This window comes from Podarcis filfolensis (genome assembly GCF_964270895.1).
Source record: "Podarcis filfolensis genome assembly, chromosome: 3".
NCBI lineage: Eukaryota > Metazoa > Chordata > Lepidosauria > Squamata > Lacertidae > Podarcis > Podarcis filfolensis.
The window spans coordinates 9,328,897-9,349,187 of record NC_139606.1 but is presented as its reverse complement, the minus strand read 5'-3'; the positions used below and the strand labels follow the sequence as shown (position 1 = coordinate 9,349,187).

The 20,291-nt window shown below is 45.6% G+C and overlaps 1 long non-coding RNA gene across 1 annotated transcript; it reads right to left on the bottom strand.

Moving 5' to 3' along the window:
* Positions 1–18,140: 18,140 nt before the first annotated feature.
* On the bottom strand, positions 18,141–20,075 carry LOC310759233. Its single transcript, XR_014546278.1, has 2 exons — positions 19,730–20,075; positions 18,141–18,411 (listed from the first exon to the last, which is right to left on the bottom strand). It is a non-coding gene; the product is annotated as an uncharacterized lncRNA (long non-coding RNA).
* Positions 20,076–20,291: the final 216 nt, after the last annotated feature.

Sequence of the window (20,291 nt, the reverse complement as noted above, 5' to 3'; positions counted from 1 at the left end):
TATTCTGACAAGGATTACAAACTCAAACAGAGATTACAAACTCAAACTCATAAGGATATGTATAACACAATAATTCATTACAGTGTTAGAGATAAAGGTTTATGAGTAGAGATAAGTTCATGTTAGTCCATAGTCAGATTTGATGTGAAGATCTTAGTTTCAATCACTGAGCAGAAGTCAGAAGTCAATTATGGATCAGAAGCCAGGACAGGGCCCGGTTTCGATGTATTCACCTTCATCAGCTAATTTTTAAGGGGTCGTGTTGATCTACCCACACTTAGCTGCAATCTCTGAGAAACATAGAAAGCAACAGGATATATTTATACAAATTCCTCAAACTTACACGACCCCTTAAAAATTAGCTGATGAAGGTGAATACATTTTGAAACTTAACTGCATCAGTTTTGTGATGGACAGCTTTGTGCAGTGGGTGGGCAGACAGTCACACTCACCTCGGGCCTCAGTGGGCTAAGCTGCCTGGGTTGGGGGCTCGAGGGACTGGCTGGTTTTTTGTTTCGAGTTTATAACTTTATTCTAACAAGACATCTGCCCTGGACTTCAGACAAGCTCTGCGCATGTCTGGTGATGAATGCCACAGATCATGTCCCTGGGACTATCTGCTTCTCCACTTCCAAGCTCATGATCTGTAAAAGTTGTGCATACACACCACAGGCGTGTCTTGCGCATGCCACTCAGGAAATGCTCTTAACGTTTTAGATTTCTTGGATTATGTCCAGCAAAAGGTCATTCGTGCAGCATCTAAGGCTGAGTGCTGCCAGTTTTCAGGGTCTGCAAAACTAATTTCATTTATCAGAAATCTAGATAGTCTGTGGAGAACTGCAGACTTCACAAGGCCGAAAGTGTGATTTCACTGAGCCCAAGAGCATTCTCCCGGAAAGGACCTTTCGGGCAGGAAACCAAATGAGCAACAATGGTGCGTGTGATGTGGGAAGCAGCTAACACATTGGACCGTAGTAAATACTAAACTGCCCACTGATTATAAAATAAACGTTACAATCTGCTATCTGTCTTCACTGGCGCATCTGAGAGAACACAAATACATTCACACATGCAGATTTTCAGCTGCTGCATGCTCCAAAGCTAGGCATTAAGGAACACTGCAAATGCAAAGCGCTTCAGTTTCAAGAAAATTGTGTACAAGTTCTGTTTCGTACAATGGAACTTCACTGAAGAAAACACACATTCAGCCGCTCCGAAATATGATATTGGAACACTCCAAATCACTTGCCCAGGTATATGCACAGAAAGTAGTCGACCTAACTGATGGAGATCTGCATTCATCATCGCCATACATCCCTGAATATTATTACTGTATGATTATAAGATTATTGTATAATCTTAGAAGGTTGTATAATCTTAGAAGACGTGTGGCTAATAATATTCTTGCTGCTGCAGTTGCATATAAAAACAGTCTCTTGCCTATTATTAGCCCAACGATGGAAGCAGCAAGAGGTACCAACGAAAGAAGAGTGGCAGATTAAACTGATGGGTTATGCCGAGTTGGCAAAATTAACTGGGAAAATTCAGAACCAACAAGATCAGAGTTTCCTGAAAGACTGGAATAAATTTCTGGTGTATTTGAAAGACAATTGTAAACAACTGACATTGCTAGTAGGGTTACAAGAAGTTTTGTAAGGTAAATTTTGTAAATTCTTGCGAAGAATAACTTCTAATTTGTTTATTTTTGATACAGACTTATCAAAGTAATTATAATAACAAAATGCAATATCAGAGAGTAAGTTAGAAAACCATTAGTTGAGGAGGATGGAAGTCTTAGGCTGTTGCTACGTAATGTACAAATCAGATATTATGTTATAAAATATGTGCAAAAACCTATAAAAAATATTACAGTGGTACCTTGGGTTAAGAACTTAATTTGTTCTGGAGGTCTGTTCTTAACCTGAAACTGTTCTTAACCTGAAGCACCACTTTAGCTGATGGGGCCTCCTGCTGCCGCCTCACCACCGGAGCACGATTTCTGTTCTCATCCTGAAGCAAAGTTCTTAACCCGAGGTACTATTTCTGGGTTAACGGAGTCTGTAACCTGAAGCGTATGTAACCCGAGGTACCACTGTTTATAAAAGAAGAAGTGTGGCTGTGAGAGGGCTGTGAGAGGGCATGTGACTATGATGAAGAAACCATGCACTTCTGAATTTGCCGCTCTACTACTGCTCCCATGTCATCATCCTCTAAGCTTCTCTGAAAGAAGGTACCCAGAGAAGGCATGCCTGGAGTCATAAGTGTGGGGTGTGATCCATGAGAGGCAGTCCAGTACAACATTCCTTGTAACGCTAGAGAAGATATGCAGGGGAATGTTTGGTACAGCCAGTCGAAACTTCCTGTTCCTCCTGGCTGGAGCATCCTTCCTTTTGCATGTGATAGGTGGGCGTGACCTAACCTGTCCAGGTAACAAAAGGACGAGTCACACAGCACACCTCCCTCTTTTTGACTTCTTTCTTTGTTTGACCAGCTTCTAGCTAGGACCACTCTGCTAACTCTCATCTAGCAGACGCACTGGGATTATTCCCCCATATTGGGTAGATCCGCATGTACATATTTGTAACTAAGTCTGCCTTCAGGAATGCAACTGTGAACTGATGTGAGTAAACTTCTTTTATCGTCTTTAAACAAGATTGTGGCGTCTTTATTCTAAGAGGAATTTAAGGGAACTTACCACAAATGTACAATTCAATCTAAGACAGATTGAATTGTATAATAGTGAGAGCCTCACATGAGCCTGCAACCAGTTATCTGTTGTGCGTGAGAAGGGGAAATGTAAACTCTGCTAAGTTAAGGAACTTACTAGCGCAAGTTCAAAGTAAAGGTACCCCTGACCATTAGGTCCAGTCGCAGACAACTCTGGGGTTGCGCACTCATTTCGCTCTATAGGCCGAGGGAGCCGGCGTTTGCCTGCAGACAGCTTCTGGATCATGTGCCCAGCATGACTAAGCCGCTTCTGGCAAAACCAGAGCAGTGCATGGAGATGCCGTTTACCTTCCCGCCGGAGTGGTAGCTATTTATCTACTTGCACTTGATGTGCTTTCGAACTGCTAGGTGGGCAGGAGCTGGGACCGAGCAACGGGAGCTCACCCCGTTGCGGGGATTCGAATCACCGACCTTCTGATCGGCAAGTCCTAGGCTCTGTGGTTTAGACCAAAGCGCCACCCGTGTCCCTTAGCGCAAGTTAAGAAGGATATTAACAAACAATATATCCTCTCCTGCCACCCTGAACATTCCCACAATAAGGTCATAAGAAGCTGCCTTGTTCTGGTCCATGGAACTGAGCATCATCTACACTGACTGCCAGCAGCAAACTAGGGTATCAGACAGAGGACATCCCCAACGGCATGTGGAGATCCTGGGTGGGGGTTCAAACCTGGGACTCTATGATTCTGCTGCCTACTCCATTTTGATTTAAGCACAGGCCATGATATCTTGGCCTTGTATCATCTAGGCAGGCAGCAGCCATTGAGCCAAGAGTGTAGGCAACCATGAACACCTGCATTGAATGAGGTTGGACTACATGGCTGTCGTGGTCCCTTCCAACTCTACAAATCTATGATTCTGTGACATATCAAGCCTGTTGGAAACGGCTGGAACTTTTGCTGCCTTCTCAAACCATCACCATCCCGTGTAGCCTGTTACTGCTTACCTTCGCTCTCAGTTCTCTTTCTGTAAAATAGGATCATTATTTTTTACAAAACTGTCACAAGGGCAAGCCGAGCAAAGGTTGCAAAGAACTTAGTTAATTAGTAGCGCTATATAAATGACAAATAGCAGCAGAATTCTTTCCTGCCAAAGTCCCAAATGTGCTCAAATCTTTAATTAGGCCTAACGAATTGGGAGAGTGACTGGAATTATTGCCATTGTGAATTGTTGCAAAGAATTATCACACTTTTTTGCATTTATTTGCCATTTTGCCCCATAATATTCTTTCTTTCTTTCTTCCTCTTTCTTTCTTTCTTTCTTTCTTTCTTTCTTTCTTTCTTTCTTTCTTTCCCTTCCTTCCTTCCTTCCTCCCTCTTTCCCTCACCACACAAACACATTATCTATCATCTATCTATCATCTATCTATCTATCTATCTATCTAATCTATCTAATCTATCTATCTTCCAAGGATAAAATTTCATGCAGCGGATGATGTGAACTCTTCCCCACGAAAACCTTTTAGGCCTTAGCCTGTTAATCTTTAAGGCACCACAAGCTCTTTGCTGTTTCTGAAATTCATATATATTTAAAGAAAAAAAGCCATTTTGTCAGGGATTTGACTTTGGTTTCCCGAGCTTTTAGAGCATGCATCACATTTGCATAATTCATTGGCCACTGTCATGAAATGGGCCACGCAAGGCAAATGACACCTTCCTGCCCCGCCAGTCTAAGTAATGCTAGATATATAGGTGCAGAACTGCTGTTTTCTGGCAGATAGCACATATTTGGAGCCCATGAAGAAGTGGATGGAATTTGCTCCATGGCCCTCTCCTTCCATATAGGCCAACAAACATTCAGACATACTTGAGTTGTACCCAGCGGTGGCCCATTGAGACCAATGGGATGGAAGGTTGGGAGGCTACCAGCAGGTGGAGCCAGAGACACCAGGAGGAAGCACCAACTAATTCTGGCTTTGTCCTTTGGCTGGATCTACACTGATCTTCTAAATGTTCTGAAATATAACGTTCTATAATACTTAGAATCATAGAATCATAGAATCATAGAGTTGGAAGAGACCACAAGGGCCATCGAGTCCAACCCCCTGCCAAGCAGGAAACACCATCAGAGCACTCCTGACATATGGTTGTCAAGCCTCTGCTTAAAGACCTCCAAAGAAGGAGACTCCACCACACTCCTTGGCAGCAAATTCCACTGTCGAACAGCTCTTATTGTCAGGAAGTTCTTCCTAATGTTTAGGTGGAATCTTCTTTCTTGTAGTTTGGATCCATTGCTCCGTGTCCGCTTCTCTGGAGCAGCAGAAAACAACCTTTCTCCCTCCTCTATGTGAGAACTTAATTCCTGCCAACCTAGCAGTTCGAAAGCACGTCAAAGTACAAGTAGATAAATAGGTACCACTCCGGCGGGAAGGTAAACGGCGCTTCCGTGCGCTGCTCTGGATCGCCAGAAGCGGCTTAGTCATGCTGGTCACATGACCCAGAAGCTGGGTCCCTCGGCTCCCTCGGCCAATAAAGCGAGATGAGCGCCACAACCCCGGAGTCGGCCATGACTGGACCTAATGGTCAGGGGTCCCTTTACCTTTACCTTTATATATATATATATTTTTTTTTATAATATTTTTATTTTTTCCATATAAACACAACACAACAAACATAAACATACAAAGACAAAAACAGAACAAAAAACATGTATCATTTCATATCCTAATTTCATATACCTTTCTTCCCCGACTTCCTCATGCCTCCCCTTTCTGTATTCCAAATTCTTATTGATTGTTCAGCAAATCTTCCCTTATTTTAATTTAAATTTAGACTATTCTTCCTTATTCTCCTTGTCTTAACCATTGCTAATAGTAACCATTTACTTTCCAGTCCAACATCATTCTAACTTTCATTAACTTTGTAATATTTCTTTAAATAGTCCTTGAATTTTTTCCATTCTTCTTGCGCTGCCTCTCTTCCCTGGTTTCGGATTCTGCTCATCATTTCTGCCAAGCCCATGTAGTCTATCACCTTCATCTTTACCTTTACCTTTATAATGCTTAATGGCAGTTTCCAACTCCCAGTGGCTCGCTGCTCTGCAGCGCCCTCTGGTGTTACACTTTAATAACACATTTTTAACGTTATAAATGACTAGTATCGATCCGCCCTTGTCTTCCTCTCTGTTCTACAAGGGCAACGCGGAGACTAAGGAAGACGTGATTGACAGGCAGTGCCATCCCTGGGCAGGTTGTAAGTAAGAATGCAGGCACACAGTGGCGCAGTCCCCTCTGTTTTCGCCTGGTAAATTAAAGTGCACACTTTCCCCCCTTAGTTCAGGAGAAGGAACTGCACGTGGTGGTAGCTGGTTGATTCTCCTCCACCCCCAATTGTCCTGGGGGGCAGGCAAGATGGCCAGCCAAAAAGCACCCTGATTCCCTCCTAGAGAGACAGTTGTGTATGCTGTGAGCATGCATTTCGAGAGTCGGTGGGACTCGTGATCAAGAGAAGCGCCTCTCCCTGATTCCCGCTGACTTGAGCTGCTGTTCTTTTTTTATATAAATATTTTTTATTAGATTTTCCATCAAAAAAAGACATTTTTACAAAATTATACATCCATTTTTAACTTAAAACCTTTTTTCCAGAACTTCCCTCAGCTTGTCTGATCATTTTCCGTTTATTTTTTTTATCCTCGTCTCACATTTCCCAATATTATATTGCACTCAAATACTCTTAATCACATCATATTTTTTAAACAATATTTCTAACAGTAATTTCACAGAGCTTCTTGAAAGCCAACGAACGTTATTTGCTCATCATAGAAATTTTTGTTATACTCTGTAAATTTCTTCCAGTCCTCGGAGAATCTCTGGTCACGTTGGTTCCTAATTCTCCCCGTCAATCTGTCCATTTCTGCGTATTCCATCAGTTTCATCCTCCATTCTTCTTTCGTGGGCATCTCTTCCTGTTTCCATTTCTGTGCCAGCAAGATTCTGGCGACTTGAGCTGCTGTTCTTGACATGACGTTAAAAGTGACAGGGATCTCTCAGGAGGTGCAGGGTCGCTGTTATGTATTGAAGTTCTCACCCTGGGCCAGCAGGGGGATACTGTAGATAGTTATGCAAATGAAGGATCGAAAGTGACGTTCAGTGATTGGATAGTTTTAGAAAGTTGCAACAGTTACCTTGTTCTGGAGCTCTATATAAGCAGGCTGACTGAGCTCCTCAGTTCAGTTCTGTTCTGGCCTTTGAATAAACAAGAGCTGTTTGAAGAATTGCTGTGTCGTCTGATATGTTCGCCCACAACTTAACAGTCGCCATGTTCCTCCTCTTCCCCTCTCACTTGGCATGTATTGTCCAGACTCCAGGGGTGCAATTAGGTGATTTTAGATCCAAAATACGCAAGGGAGCAAGACCTGGCGGGCTAGGGGGAAGGGTGGGGTGCTGTTCCTGAAAGCAGGCACGTTCAGACAAGGGGTTGAGAAAGCGCTTCACTCCCCAGATACCTCCAGCAATTGCAGGAAAACACAGCCAGAGAGTTCCTCAGCATTTATGTCAGTGGTCCTTTGTGGTCCCCTTCCTTTCTTTTCGTTTCTTTCCTTTTTCTTTTTGTATAATTTTTTATTAAATTTTTCTGTTTTACATTTTAGAATATTCATTTAAACAACCTTAAAATAGCAATGACTTCCTTTCTTCTTTTTCCGTGGTTCATTTTGCATACTATTAATCCCAGCATATTTTACAGTATTCCATTATTACATCCGTCAAAACTTATTAACACTGCCGAATTTATCTTAATGCTGCCAACGTTTTCAAGTGTACACAGTTCCCCCCTCCATATATTCAATAAACTTTTTCCAATCTTCTTTAAACGTATGTTCTTCTTGTTCTCTCATTCTATATGTTAAGTCTGCTACATGCGCCTATTCCATCAGTTTAAATTGCCATTCTTCTTTAGCTGGGACCTTGTTCGTTTTCCATTTGTGGGCTAACAAAACACAGGCCGTAGTGGTGGCATACATAAATAACCTTTTTGACACCTGGGAATTTCCCTCTGAATTATCCCCAGCGAAAAGGACTCTGGGGTTTTGGGGGGAAAGTACTTTAAAACATTTTTTTTCGCTTCATTATAATTTTTCCCCTAATACTCTTTTACAAGTCCACCACATATGATAGAACATATTTTTCCTTTTCCTGTGTGGTAGCGTCTGTGGTGGGAGGGCACTGCGACCAGGGCTGGATTTAGGTTGGATGAGGCCCTAAGCTACTGAAGGTAATGGGGCCCTTTATATGTCCAGCTGTCCTTTGTCAACAACAAATTGTCACTGTTTTTTGTGTTGAATATATGCTATTATGGTAATTTATGGACCCAATAGGCATCTAAAGCCATTTGCACATGTTGCCATGAAACCAGCCCATGCAGAATGTAGACACCCTATATATAGAAATGAGCACAACTCACAGCTGTCCATGGAGGCACAGGTTAATTCTATTTCCAGGGCAGCTGTACACAGGCTGAGACCCTACCTGCCCACAGACTGTCTCACCAGAGTAGTGCATGCTCTGGTTATCTTCCGCTTGGACTACTGCAATGCGCTCTACGTGGAGCTACCTTTGAAGGTGACCCGGAAACTACAACTAATCCAGAATGCGGCAGCTAGACTGGTGACTGGGAGTGGCCACTGAGACCACATGACACCAGTCTTGAAAGACCTATATTGGCTCCGAGCACAATTCAAAGCGTTGGTGCTGACCATTAAAGCCCTAAACGGCCTCAGTCCAGTATACCTGAAGGAGCGTCTCCACCCCCATCGTTCAGCCCGGACACTGAGGTCCAGCTCCGAGGGCCTTCTGGCAGTTCCCTCACTACGAGAAGCCATGTTACAGGGAACCAGGCAGAGGGCCTTCTCGGTAGTGGCACCCGCCCTGTGGAACGCCCTCTCACCAGATGTCAAACAACTACCAGGCTTTTAGAAGACCTCTGAAAGCACCCCTGTTTAGGGAAGCTTTTAATGTTTGACGGACTATTGTATTTTAATATTTTGTTGGAAGCCACCCAGAATGGCTGAGGAAACCCAGCCAGATGGGCGGGGTATAAATAAATTGTTGTTGTTGTTCCCCTATGAAAAACTTCACCACATGCCCACTGCAGGCATGTGGGGGTCTGGCTGAGAGCAGACTGAGGTGGTGGGGCACTTTCCCATTCACCCTAATGGACCAGCCCCCCCACCCAGTTATTCAGAGTGATGCTGTTGGAGGACTGCTTCCTTTTTCTTTTCCTTTCTAAGAGAAGTTTAAACAGTTTCACATTTTTATGATGAGACTTCCAAATGGAAAGCTTTTTTTCCTCCACATAAAAAAGTGCTAAAAGCCCAAGGTGCTCAATAAAAAAAGAAAAAGGCATTGCTATATTGGGATGCATTAACATAGCGCTGTTCCTATCCGAGATATTGCGAACAGCAACTCAGCTCCTCCTTCCCCTCCCCTTCCAGTTATCGCAGGCGAAGAAGACACATGCCCCGTGTTGGTGCGCCACATTTAAAACTTAACAACAAACTGGAGGGAATTCGAGGGAGCAGTAAATGTTTTATAAAGCATGTCAAATGCAGAATGATTAAAGGAACCAAGTATCTGGAGCCTGAAGAAAAGGAGATTGTGGCTGGTTGGTAAGCAAAGGCAGCCGTTTAAAGGCAATGCAGAGAAGATGGAAAACGATTTCTAATTTGGCCTAATGGCTGCAGAGGCAGGCAAGGTATCTATGCTGCAAGCAAACAAGAGATTTTCAGATCTTCAGTCCTGTTGTCCAACTTTGCCTACAGGAGCTAGGTAAAGGTAAAGGGACCCCTGACCATTAGGTCCAGTCGCAGATGACTCTAGGGTTGCGTCGCTCATCTCACTTTACTGGCCAAGGGAGCTGGCGTTTGTCTGCAGACAGTTTTTCTGGGTCATGTGGCCAGCATGACTAAGCTGCTTCTTGCGAACCAGAGTAGCACACTGAAACGCCATTTACCTTCCGCCGGAGCAGTACCTATTTATCTACTTGCACTGGTGTGCTTTCGAACTGCTAGGTGGGCAGGAGCTGGGACTGAGCAACAGCAGCTCACCCCGTCACAGGGATTCAAACCACGCCCTTCTGACTGGCATGCCCTAGGCTCTGTGGTTTAGACCAAAGCGTCACCCGCGTTGGAGCCAGGGGAAAGAGCTAGGGGAAGAGGCAAAGCTCAGAATCTGCTTTGTGAAAGGCCGGAGGTTCAATTTCTCCTCCCACAACTGGACAGAGAGCCATGGGACAGAGAATCATTATAGGTCCCAGCAAGTCCCCCTCCCTGACTCTCAAGCCTGCCCTGATGCTGCACCAAGTACCCAGGTACACCGAGTACCCAGGGCATAGCTGGGTGAGATTAACTCCACCTTGCTCACCCACCTGGGTCTCAGTGATACAGACCAGATCAGCCTCCTTGTCCATGATCAAATCATGGATGAGGAAGGTCTTACTCCAAGCCAATCTGGCATTCAGCAACAGCAGCCACAGACTCAAAGACTGGCTGATAAGACGACCGCAGTTCCCCAGGTTGGAAGAGGGACTGGCACTTGGCACTAACTGCCTGTGTCATATGCCCCCCACCACCAACCTCCCTCTACCCTGAACCATACCCTCTACCCTGAACTTCATATCCCAGGCACTGTTGGTTTCTGTGTGTTGCCACTGTGCAGTGCTCTTGGAGTCACTAGACTCTGTTTACATTCCAGGGATTCCAGACTGTTGGAAGTCTCACGGAAGACAGGAGACGGATGTGATGTTACTTGTTTCCTGTTCCTTTGTTGTTCAGTTGCTCTCTGCTTTCACAGAGAGAGCATGTTTATTTCTTTTCTGTCTGCGTAGTTAGGAATAAAACTCTTTGCGATGTAGCTCATACTATCTCGTCCTTCCCTGTGTGCTGGATACTCTGCATAATCAGGGAACGTGCTTGGAGCCTTATCAGAGGCTCAGGTCATTAATCACCGTCGGGGGTGATTCCGGAGGACTTGACCGGAGGAGTCACTCAGTCGAACGCAAGTCCGACAGGCACGTCCCACGTCTTTCAATGCAAAAACAACAAAAACCCAAGTTTAAAATTATTAATAATAAAATTAATAAATAATAATAATAATAATAATATCCTGGCCATCTGACTGGGTTGCCCCAGCCTCTCTGGGCAGCTTCCAGCACATATAAAAACATAAACATTAAACCGTAAAAAGCTTCCCTAAACAGCCTTCAGATATTTCCTAAATGTTATATAATTTCTCATCTCCTTAACATCTGATGGGAGGGCATTCCACAGGGTGGGCGCCACTACCAAGAAACACACGTTGGTGCAATGGTGATGGCACTCGCCCTTCTTCTGATAGGAAATGTTGTGGTGGGGCAAAAAATGGTCGAGGGGGGTCAGTTGTGGGTGGGGGGGGGAGTGAGAAATGTCCCTATTTTCATCTGAGGGTATGCAAACCATATCACTAGATGCACGAAGTTTCAGCTGAAGGTGCAGGTTTATATCTGCACACATACAAACAAACATATATATAAACAGAGAGAGAGTGCAAGCGCATGTGTGGGGGAAATGATATGTAGAAAAGTGCAGATGGTGCTAATTAAATTATTATGCGGCCATTCTCAAAACACAGTTGTGTTGATAGCGCAGGCGCCCTGCCAATTAACACATGTAGTGCCAATTCATTCTGCAAGTGATAGCATGAACTTCTTGATGAGTTGTAATTCAGCAGTTTCTCAATCTGAATGAAGCGCTTGGATGTTGTCGGAAAACTGCTATGTGAATACTAAGCATTTTAAATTATTTATCACTGTCATCTCAGCAAGCAACGCCACTGCCGACAGAGAGGATATCTGAAGTTTTGGTTTTCGTTTCTTTTCTTAAAAAAAAAAAAGCTGTAAAAGAATCATAGAATTATAGAGTTGGAAGAGACCACAAGGGCCAAGCAGGAAACACCATCAGAGCACTCCTGACATATGGTTGTCAAGCCTCTGCTTAAAGACCTCCAAAGAAGGAGACTCCACCACACTCCTTGGCAGCAAATTCCACTGTCGAACAGCTCTTACTGTCAGGAAGTTCTTCCTAATGTTTAGGTGGAATCTTCTTTCTTGTAGTTTGGATCCATTGCTCTGTGTCCGCTTCTCTGGAGCAGCAGAAAACAACCTTTCTCCCTCCTCTATGTGACATCCTTTTATATATTTGAACATGGCTATCATATCACCCCTTAACCTCCTCTTCTCCAGGCTAAAGAAATCCAGGTTCGGTTTGGGTTTTTTAAAGCAATTGGAAGGCAACTTCTAAGGAGGGGTTTCAAATTTCATCGAGTCCTTTTTATCTGAACACATCACTTGCCTTTATCGTGTGTTTTATTAAGTTCAGTGTGTGGCTCTTATGAGAAAAGATAATTACAAACAGAGAAGGTCACTGTTCTCTTTACTCCAATATTAAGGGTCTCCTAGGCTGTTTTATTAGATTCTGGCTCAGCGAGTACCCAGAAAGAAGCGGGATGCTGGTATCATGGGAGAAGACCATTCACTGCTCATCTCAGAAGCCCCTGTGGCTTCTGCTTTCAAAGCTTTTCAAATTATCAGAGCGCAACACTCTCCCAGGACCACCTAGATAGCAATGTTTGTGTCTCCTTTGGAAGAAGATCTGCAGAGTACGATAAGGTTTGGCCAAAAGTCAGTCTTCTCCTTCTGCCAGGGTCCCTTCTGCCTTGCATTGCGTCCTCTAGAATGCCCACATCAGCAAGGTTTCTGCAAAATCACCAGTGAATTAGGTGAGGATGAGCAGACATCTCTCTTTCTCAGACTAAGCTCTGTTCAGCCATGAACAGTATCTGTTACGGAAAAATCTAGGTGCTAGGCTGCTCAGTCACCCAGCTCATCGGGCAGAGCCCGCAGGTCCCTGCGGAATAAAGCAAGGAGTCCAGCCAGCAACCGGAGCAAATAGCTGTAGACCAAAGTTTATTGCGCAACAGGTTCAAAGAGGAATTTTGAACACCGAGGATGGGGTGACAAAGACTTTTAAAACTTTCCCACCATATCCCAGAATACAGTTCGTACAGCATCATTGATACATCATTACTGCATCACTGACATGTCACAAAAGGGGAGCGGTAGACAGGGGTTCGGGATGCAGGTGGGGCTGTGGGTTAAACCACAGAGCCTAGGACTTGCTGGTCAGAAGGTCAGCGGTTCGAATCCCCACGACGGGGTGAGCTCCCGTTGCTCGGTCCCTGCTCCTGCCAACCTAGCAGTTCGAAAGCACATCAAAGTGCAAGTAGATAAATAGGTACCGCTCCGGCGAGAAGGTAAACGGCGTTTCCGTGCGCTGCTCTGGTTCACCAGAAGCAGCTTAGTCATGCTGGCCACATGACCCGGAAGCTGTACACTGGCTCCCTCGGCCAATAAAGCAAGATGAGCACCACAACCCCAGAGTCGGTCACGACTGGACCTAATGGTCAGGGGTCCCTTTACCTTTACCTTTAGACAGGGGTTACACTACTTTAACCTTGGCAAACAAGTCCTTGGTACAAGATTAGCACAAGCAGACATGTCAGGGCAAGACCCAGGTATAATATTAGCACAGGCAAACACCTCTGAAGTCTTACCACCCAAAGTACAATAGAACTTTCTTTGCATGTCTGGACCCCTTGGCAAGTCTGGTGATGGGATTAGGTTTTCCTTGGCCAACAATCAGCTCAGCAATTGTCACCTCTGGGAACTCCCTGGGGTAGGAGGTGTGTATACATGTCCTCACGCTTGGGGAGGTGGCAGGGAAAAGAGTTGTTTTTCCAAGGGCAAAATAGTGTTGAAATGGAGGAAACTGGCAAAGGAGTTGATTTTATATGATTGTTAAAGCTAGGTAACTTCCCTGAGCTGTCAAGTTAAAAGGATACATTTATCCATAATATTTGTAGCATTTAACAACTTTAAAGATGTGTCGTCCCCCCGTAATTTCCATAACAGATACTGTTATGAGTTTGTGGGGTACGAGGCACCCAGAATTCCTGGGACCAATAAAAGTTAGAATTAATCAAGGTTTGGGGAGTTAACCTGTGCCGAGCCCTGAAGTCCTGGATTTGCCGCCCTTCCTGTGTCAGCCCTGTGCCAATTTGGCGAGGCTGGACTCTGATTTGCCTGTAAGGTAAAGGGACCCCTGACCATTAGGTCCAGTCGTGGCCGACTCTGGGGTTGCGGCGCTCATCTTGCTTTATTGGCCGAGGGAGCCGGCGTACAGCTTCCGGGTCATGTGGCCAGCATGACTAAGCCGCTTCTGGCGAACCAGAGCAGTGCTCAGAAACGCCATTTACCTTCCCGCCAGAGTGGTACCTCTTTATCTACTTGCACTTTGATGTGCTTTAGAACTGCTAGGTTGGCAGGAGCAGGGACCGAGCAACGGGAGCTCACCCCGTGGCGGGGATTCGAACCGCTGACCTTCTGATCAGCAAGTCCTAGGCTCTGTGGTTTAACCCACAGATTTGCCTGTATGCAGTGTTTTTTTCTATATACAAAAAAAAGTTTGGGGGTACTCTCACTTGGACTCAAGAAAATCACCATTTTATAGTTCAAATCAGGGAAAGTAAATACAGTCGATGGACAAAAGTACAAAGATTCACAAATTGTTTAGGGGTATGTGTACCCCCAGAATAAAGCACTGCCTGTATGGAAATCACTGGCAAGTTGTTAGCTACAAAGTCATTTTCAGCACAGGTAGTTTTACTGAGCAGTTTATTCTGCTGGATTGTTTTGAGGGCTTTTCAAATGGTTCATTTGTTTATTATTTCAGTCTTGCTGGATTTGTCGTCCTTCAGTGTCCTGGCATTTGTACAAAGGATGGTGCAGTCATCATCAACCTGAGCAAATGTGTGAGTTGAAAAGAGGTCTGGTGACTTGGAGAGTGGTCAGATCCGAGACACTCTGCTGCGATGCTATCCTGCTGGACGTCAGGGGGAAGGGCCTTCCTTCAGCATGAAGGAGGCTTCAAATGGGATTGTTCATCTCCTGCCTGCGCGGAGCCTGGGAACAGGATTGGGCAGAGTGAAAAATCCCAGCCGCTGCTGGCCAATGGCATGTAAAGAGTGATAGACAGGCACAGGTTGGCCAGGGAAGTGATAAGGGGTGGCCTTGCAGCTTGCCATTTAAATCCTATCTCAGCAAGTCATGCTCTCTTTGCCTCAGGGATTAGAGAGAGTACATCTTCCAGGTTTTAAAGCAGAGAGGATTTGTCAGTGTGATATTCAGGCAAGCTTGAGTGCCGGGCTCTCAGGCCCAGAAGCAGAAGCATACCTTGGGTGACCTGAAGCCAAAGAGGTAATGATGATGATGATGATGATTATTATTAATTACTTATACCCCACATATCTGGCCGGGCCTCCCCAGCCACTCTGGGCAGCTCCCAACTGAATATTAAAAACACGATCAAACATTAAAAACTTCCCTAAACAGGGCTGCCTTCAGATGTCTTCTAAAAGTCAGACACTTGTTTATTTCCTTGACATCTGATGGGAGGGAGTTCCACAGGGTGGGCGCCACCACCGAGAAGGCCCTCTGCCTGGTTCCCTGTAACCTCACTTTTCGCAGTGAAGGAACTGCCAGAAGGTTCTCGGAGCTGGACCTCAGTGGCAAGAGAGGGTGTCCAGCAATGGAGGCTGGCCTGTTAAGGCAAATGGGGCACTGCCCCACCAACCTCAGCCTGTCCTCACCTGCTCCCTTCTTATCTACATCTAGTGCTGAGGGTAGCAAGGCCTCGTTGCTCTCTGTAGAACTCAGCACTCAGCAGGAAGGAAGAGGAGGAGAAAACTAGTTACAGTTGGCTGTATCTGTCATTGATTCTGGCTCCACCTATAGTTCGCTTCCCTACCTTCTGCCTCACCTCTCCCAGTGGTGTAGCATGGGGGAGCCAGAGGATCGGTGGCCCCGGGCGCAAAATTCTGGGAGGGGCGCAACCAGGTGTCCCCACATCAGGCCAAGCTCCGACCACTTTCAGGAGCCATGGGGAGGACTGGGCCTTTTTTGCCACCTCCTCGTGGCCAGGGAAGTGATGCCCCTGGTCGAGCCAGGAGGTGGCAGAGTTGCCAAGCTGAGAAGGCGCACCGCCACCAGCAGTGGCAGCATCAGCTGCCATGTGCCTCGCGTCTCCTTCGCAGCTGCCCAGTCCACTGGGATGGGGGCACTTACCCTGTCTTGAGCACCAGCAACCCATGCTACCATCAGCCACCACTGAGGAAAGGTGGACCTAGGGACCTTTAGACCAGACAAAGGCCCCCAAGGGGTTTACTAGTGCCATCCAACTTCACAGGTCAAGAGAATTCAGGGCTGTTGTGCGATTGTCCTAGCTGAAATACCTCTTAGCTCCATTCTCTGACTATGAACCCAGTGGCACAGGGTTCGAAAGTTGAATTCTCATGACACCCAACACTGAGCTCCTGACCAGAGATGGTTTTAAGGGAATGCGACTGGAGAGGCCACTTGGGGCACCACGCTGCAGGGAACACCACAACAATGCTGTAGAACGGAGCGCATATCATGGTATTGTGCTGAGCAACAGCAAGCAAAGCTCAGTGGAGTGGGAGGTCAGCCTACCAGCAGTCTCTGGAGGCAGAGGCAGAATCCAAAGTCAGGTCCCATTCTTAGGTTGTGCAAACAGCAGTCCACATGGTCAGACAGTCCAGAGGTCAGGGAACCCAATGGTCAAGGGTCAAGATGAGCAGGAAGCACAAGATAGGGCCACAAACCACAAGTGTTGCTCACCCAATAAGAAGTCTAAGAACGACTGGGGGGTGGAGCTTGCATGCCTTGTGTGTGGCTAGTTAATACAAGCTGAGGGGTTTTTTGAATGCTGGACGCCATTTTGTTGCACGTGCTGCTGCAAACTTTGCAGTGCAAAACCAGGCCGGGGAGCCATCTTAAGTTGAGGCTGCATAGGCCTTGTGGTGCATGTGATTCAGATTCTATTCAGTTGAACCTCTGGTTACAAAGTTGGTTGGACAGTGTTCTCAAAGCTACCAGCATGAGTTTGACCAGACTGCCGGAGGACAGGAAGACTGGAGTGCCTGGAACAGGTGAGGCTGCAGGTCCCTTATTTTGGCTGCTGGTCCCTTATTTTCAAATCTGTAAGTTGACAGCTATGGGCAGAAGCCAGTTGGTTCTCATGATCTCCTCCTCTGTGTCCTCAAAGGCTGATCAGCTGCAGGTGGAATCACTCTGTCTTCTCCCCTTTCAGGCTACTGTTCAGCAGGTGAAGCTGACTCCTGTCCCATGACAGCGCGAGATGTAAGGCGTCGTCAAATTTTAACGTCTCACAGGATGCGGCTGAAATTTGAGAGCCCAAAGTCAGCCATTGTCCTGAACTTTCCATTGTGGAAATTCCCTGACCGTCAGATCCTCAAGAAAGTCAGGAGCTCGCCTGCCATTGTTGAAAATGCATCAGGAAGCAACTTGACAAGATTTCATCCCTTTCCACCACAGAAAGTGAAGCTGTTCAAACTGACTGCCTCCCTGCACTAGTAATGCATAATTATTCAGTAATAATGACTGCCTACTTTAAATACAGCAACATTCACAGTTGGAAAGGAGGACTCTTTCAATAGCTGTCATCCAGAGTCGGGAAACTCAGCCAGGCAAACCTTAACAACTTCAATTTTAAGCCAACACACAGCCAACGAAGGGAAGATCCCACAGAACAAACTACGCAATCATTGCCTCCTTTCTCTTTGGAAAAACTGCACAAGCACCTCTTGCATTCCACAGTCCAAGCAATGCAATATTTTTTTCCTTCACCCAAGAGGCAGGTATTATATTCGCTTTGGAGGAGGAGCTAACAGGCAGCCAATGGGCACCCAGGATTGCAGCTGCAAGACTTGGGCTGTGAAATATACACAGAGTGTATATACAAGAGTGGATTTCATGCTCTTTATTCAGCTCATAGTGGTGAGGAGGAATGGAAGTTCCCCCAGAATGTCCCCCAGAATTAGCCCCACGTGATTGGCTAATTCCGGGATTCTCCTGTAGGCCAATCAGGTTGCGGATTCCCTTCCACCTGGAGCTGGATTGGGTGGCTCCTGTGGACCAATCAAACTGCTGCATTCTGGATCCTATTGTTCTAGGACCAATCAGACTGCTGCATTCTGAAGCCTATTGTTCTAGGACCAATCAGACTGCTGCATTCTGAAGCCTATTGTTCTAGGATCAATCAGACTGCTGCCTTTTGGATCCTATTCAACTCAGTACATAACACCCTGGGAGGAAAGAGCCCCAGCCAAACTGCCCGCAAGGTAGATACGGCTTTGCAACACAAACATTTCGGTCTCCGTTTCAAGGGAAATCAAGGCAGTCTGAGTTGCCATGTGACTCTCTGTGCAAACGCCCCACTTGCTTCCTAAGTGCTTGTTTGAATCCGAGATGGAGATGAGCTTAGGGAATCAAAGCAAAGCCAACAAGGTGATTTGATTCTTTTTAATTGTAGTTGTCTCCCCCCTCCTCCCCACTGCCAGCATTCTCTGGGACGTTGGAGCTCTTCCTCCCATTATGCAGGATCCATCCGCACCGGGTTCGTAATGGTCTCCCCTAACGCTCCCTGCTCCCCATGTGAATCATTTCAGGGCATCGTTTGATGGATGCAGAATTGTTCGAGGCTGTGTAGCCATAGCTGTACAACAGAAATTCTGCTAGTGGGGATTCCTATTCACTCTGCAGCCAGCAGTTATTCTTCCTGTAACAAGATAAAAAGCACACATCTTCTTCTGACTGGCTCCTGACCTTTGCAGCATTCCCCGATGTTGTGTTTCGTGTCTCATCTTCCCTGTCATCCGTGGGTCCCTCGGCCCACTCTACATACTTAGTTTGCCGTTGCACTTATTAGTGTTACTGGTGTTCTAGATTATGGGAGGAGGGACATCCAGTAAACCCTAGATATTAATAAATGGTAGGGTTTTGATTATGGGAGAAGGGAGAAATAAAAGCTGCAGAGGAATTCATGAGATAGCCTTAATGCAAAATGACCTGGCCAAGCTAGGGCCATTGAGGAACCATACAGGGCCACTGAGAGCCATTGGCAATGCAAAAGAACTGTACTCCCCATTTGACCTGAGGTGTGAACGGAGACTGGGGTTTGGAAGGTTTCCAGGGTAGCTGGGTTTGAGGTGACAGGAAAAGAGAGCTTTATAGCAAGGTGTACTGGGAAGAAGACGAAAGAGTGGTACACCTGATGGCGTACAGGTAAAACAGGGATTTGTTTGTTCTCTGAAAAGGTCCCTATATGGTCTCGAGCAAAGTGCACGATGCTGGCACTCTAAACTCACTGATGTGTTGTTTTCTCTAGGTTTTCAGCAAGGTAAAGCTGATCCATGCATATTTGTCAAGAGAAGCTGTATTGCTTATTTTATGTTGATGATATTCATTTCTTTTGGAAGGATGTCAAGATGTACAGTAGCGCCCTAGCTCAACTGAAGGAGCACTTTGACATGAAAGATATTGGTGAGGTAACCAACTACCTATCTCTGGAAATAGAGAGAGACCAAGATGGTAATATTTTAGTACACCAGTCACAGAAAATTGCTGATGTGTTAAGCAAACTAAACCTGATGGATGCTAACCCTGTAGACACACCAATGACAACAGGTTCTCAGGTAGATGATACTGAAGAGGCATTTTCTGACCCTACACTGTACAGAAGTGTGCTAGGCAAACTAAACTTCATTGCCAGATGTTCAAGACCTGACATTGCAGTTAGCACTAATTTGCTAAGCAGACATGTCAACAATCCTACTGTTATGGGTTGGAAAGCTCTGAAATGCATAGCACGCTATTCAAAAGGCACTATGCACTACAGACTGAGATTTAACAATCAGAAGTCTGGTGGTCTTGAGATATTTGCTGATGCGAGTTTTGGAAGTGTCACTACAGACAGGAAAAGCACGTGTGCAGTTTGCTACACGTACAACAGGGTCTATTTGATTGGTTGTGCAAGAAGCAAACAACAGTACGCCTAAGTTCTTGTGAAGCTGAACTGAATGCACTGTCTTATTCACTTGTGGATTGTGAATGGTTGTTACAATTGTGTAAAGACATGAGAATTCCTGTAAAGTATCCAATCCAGGTTTATCAGGACAACAAAGCATGTTTGGCTTTGCTGAATTCAGAAGGTTGTAAGCAAAGCACGAAGCACTTGCAATTGAAGCTGCAACATGGTAGAGAATGTGTTCAGAAAGGACTTGTAACGGTGTCCTACATGCCAGGTAATGAAATTCCTGCTGATTTATTGTCCAAGGTTGTTCCGAAGGATCAACACTGTACCTATGTACAGAAACTGGGTTTGTACTGATATTGTACTGGCACACTGCCCGGTGGTGTTCACAGAAAGGGGGAGGATGTTAGTTTCTGTGTGTTGCCATGGTGCAGTGCTCTTGGAGTCACAGGACTCTGTTTACATTCCTGGGATTCCAGACTGTTGGAAGTCTCATGGAAGACAGGAGACGGATGTGATGTTACTGGTTTCCTGTTCCTTTGTTTTAGTTGCTCTCTGCTTTCACAGAGAGAGGATGTATTTTTCTGTCTGCGTAGCTAGAAAATAAAGCATAGCGATGTAGCCAT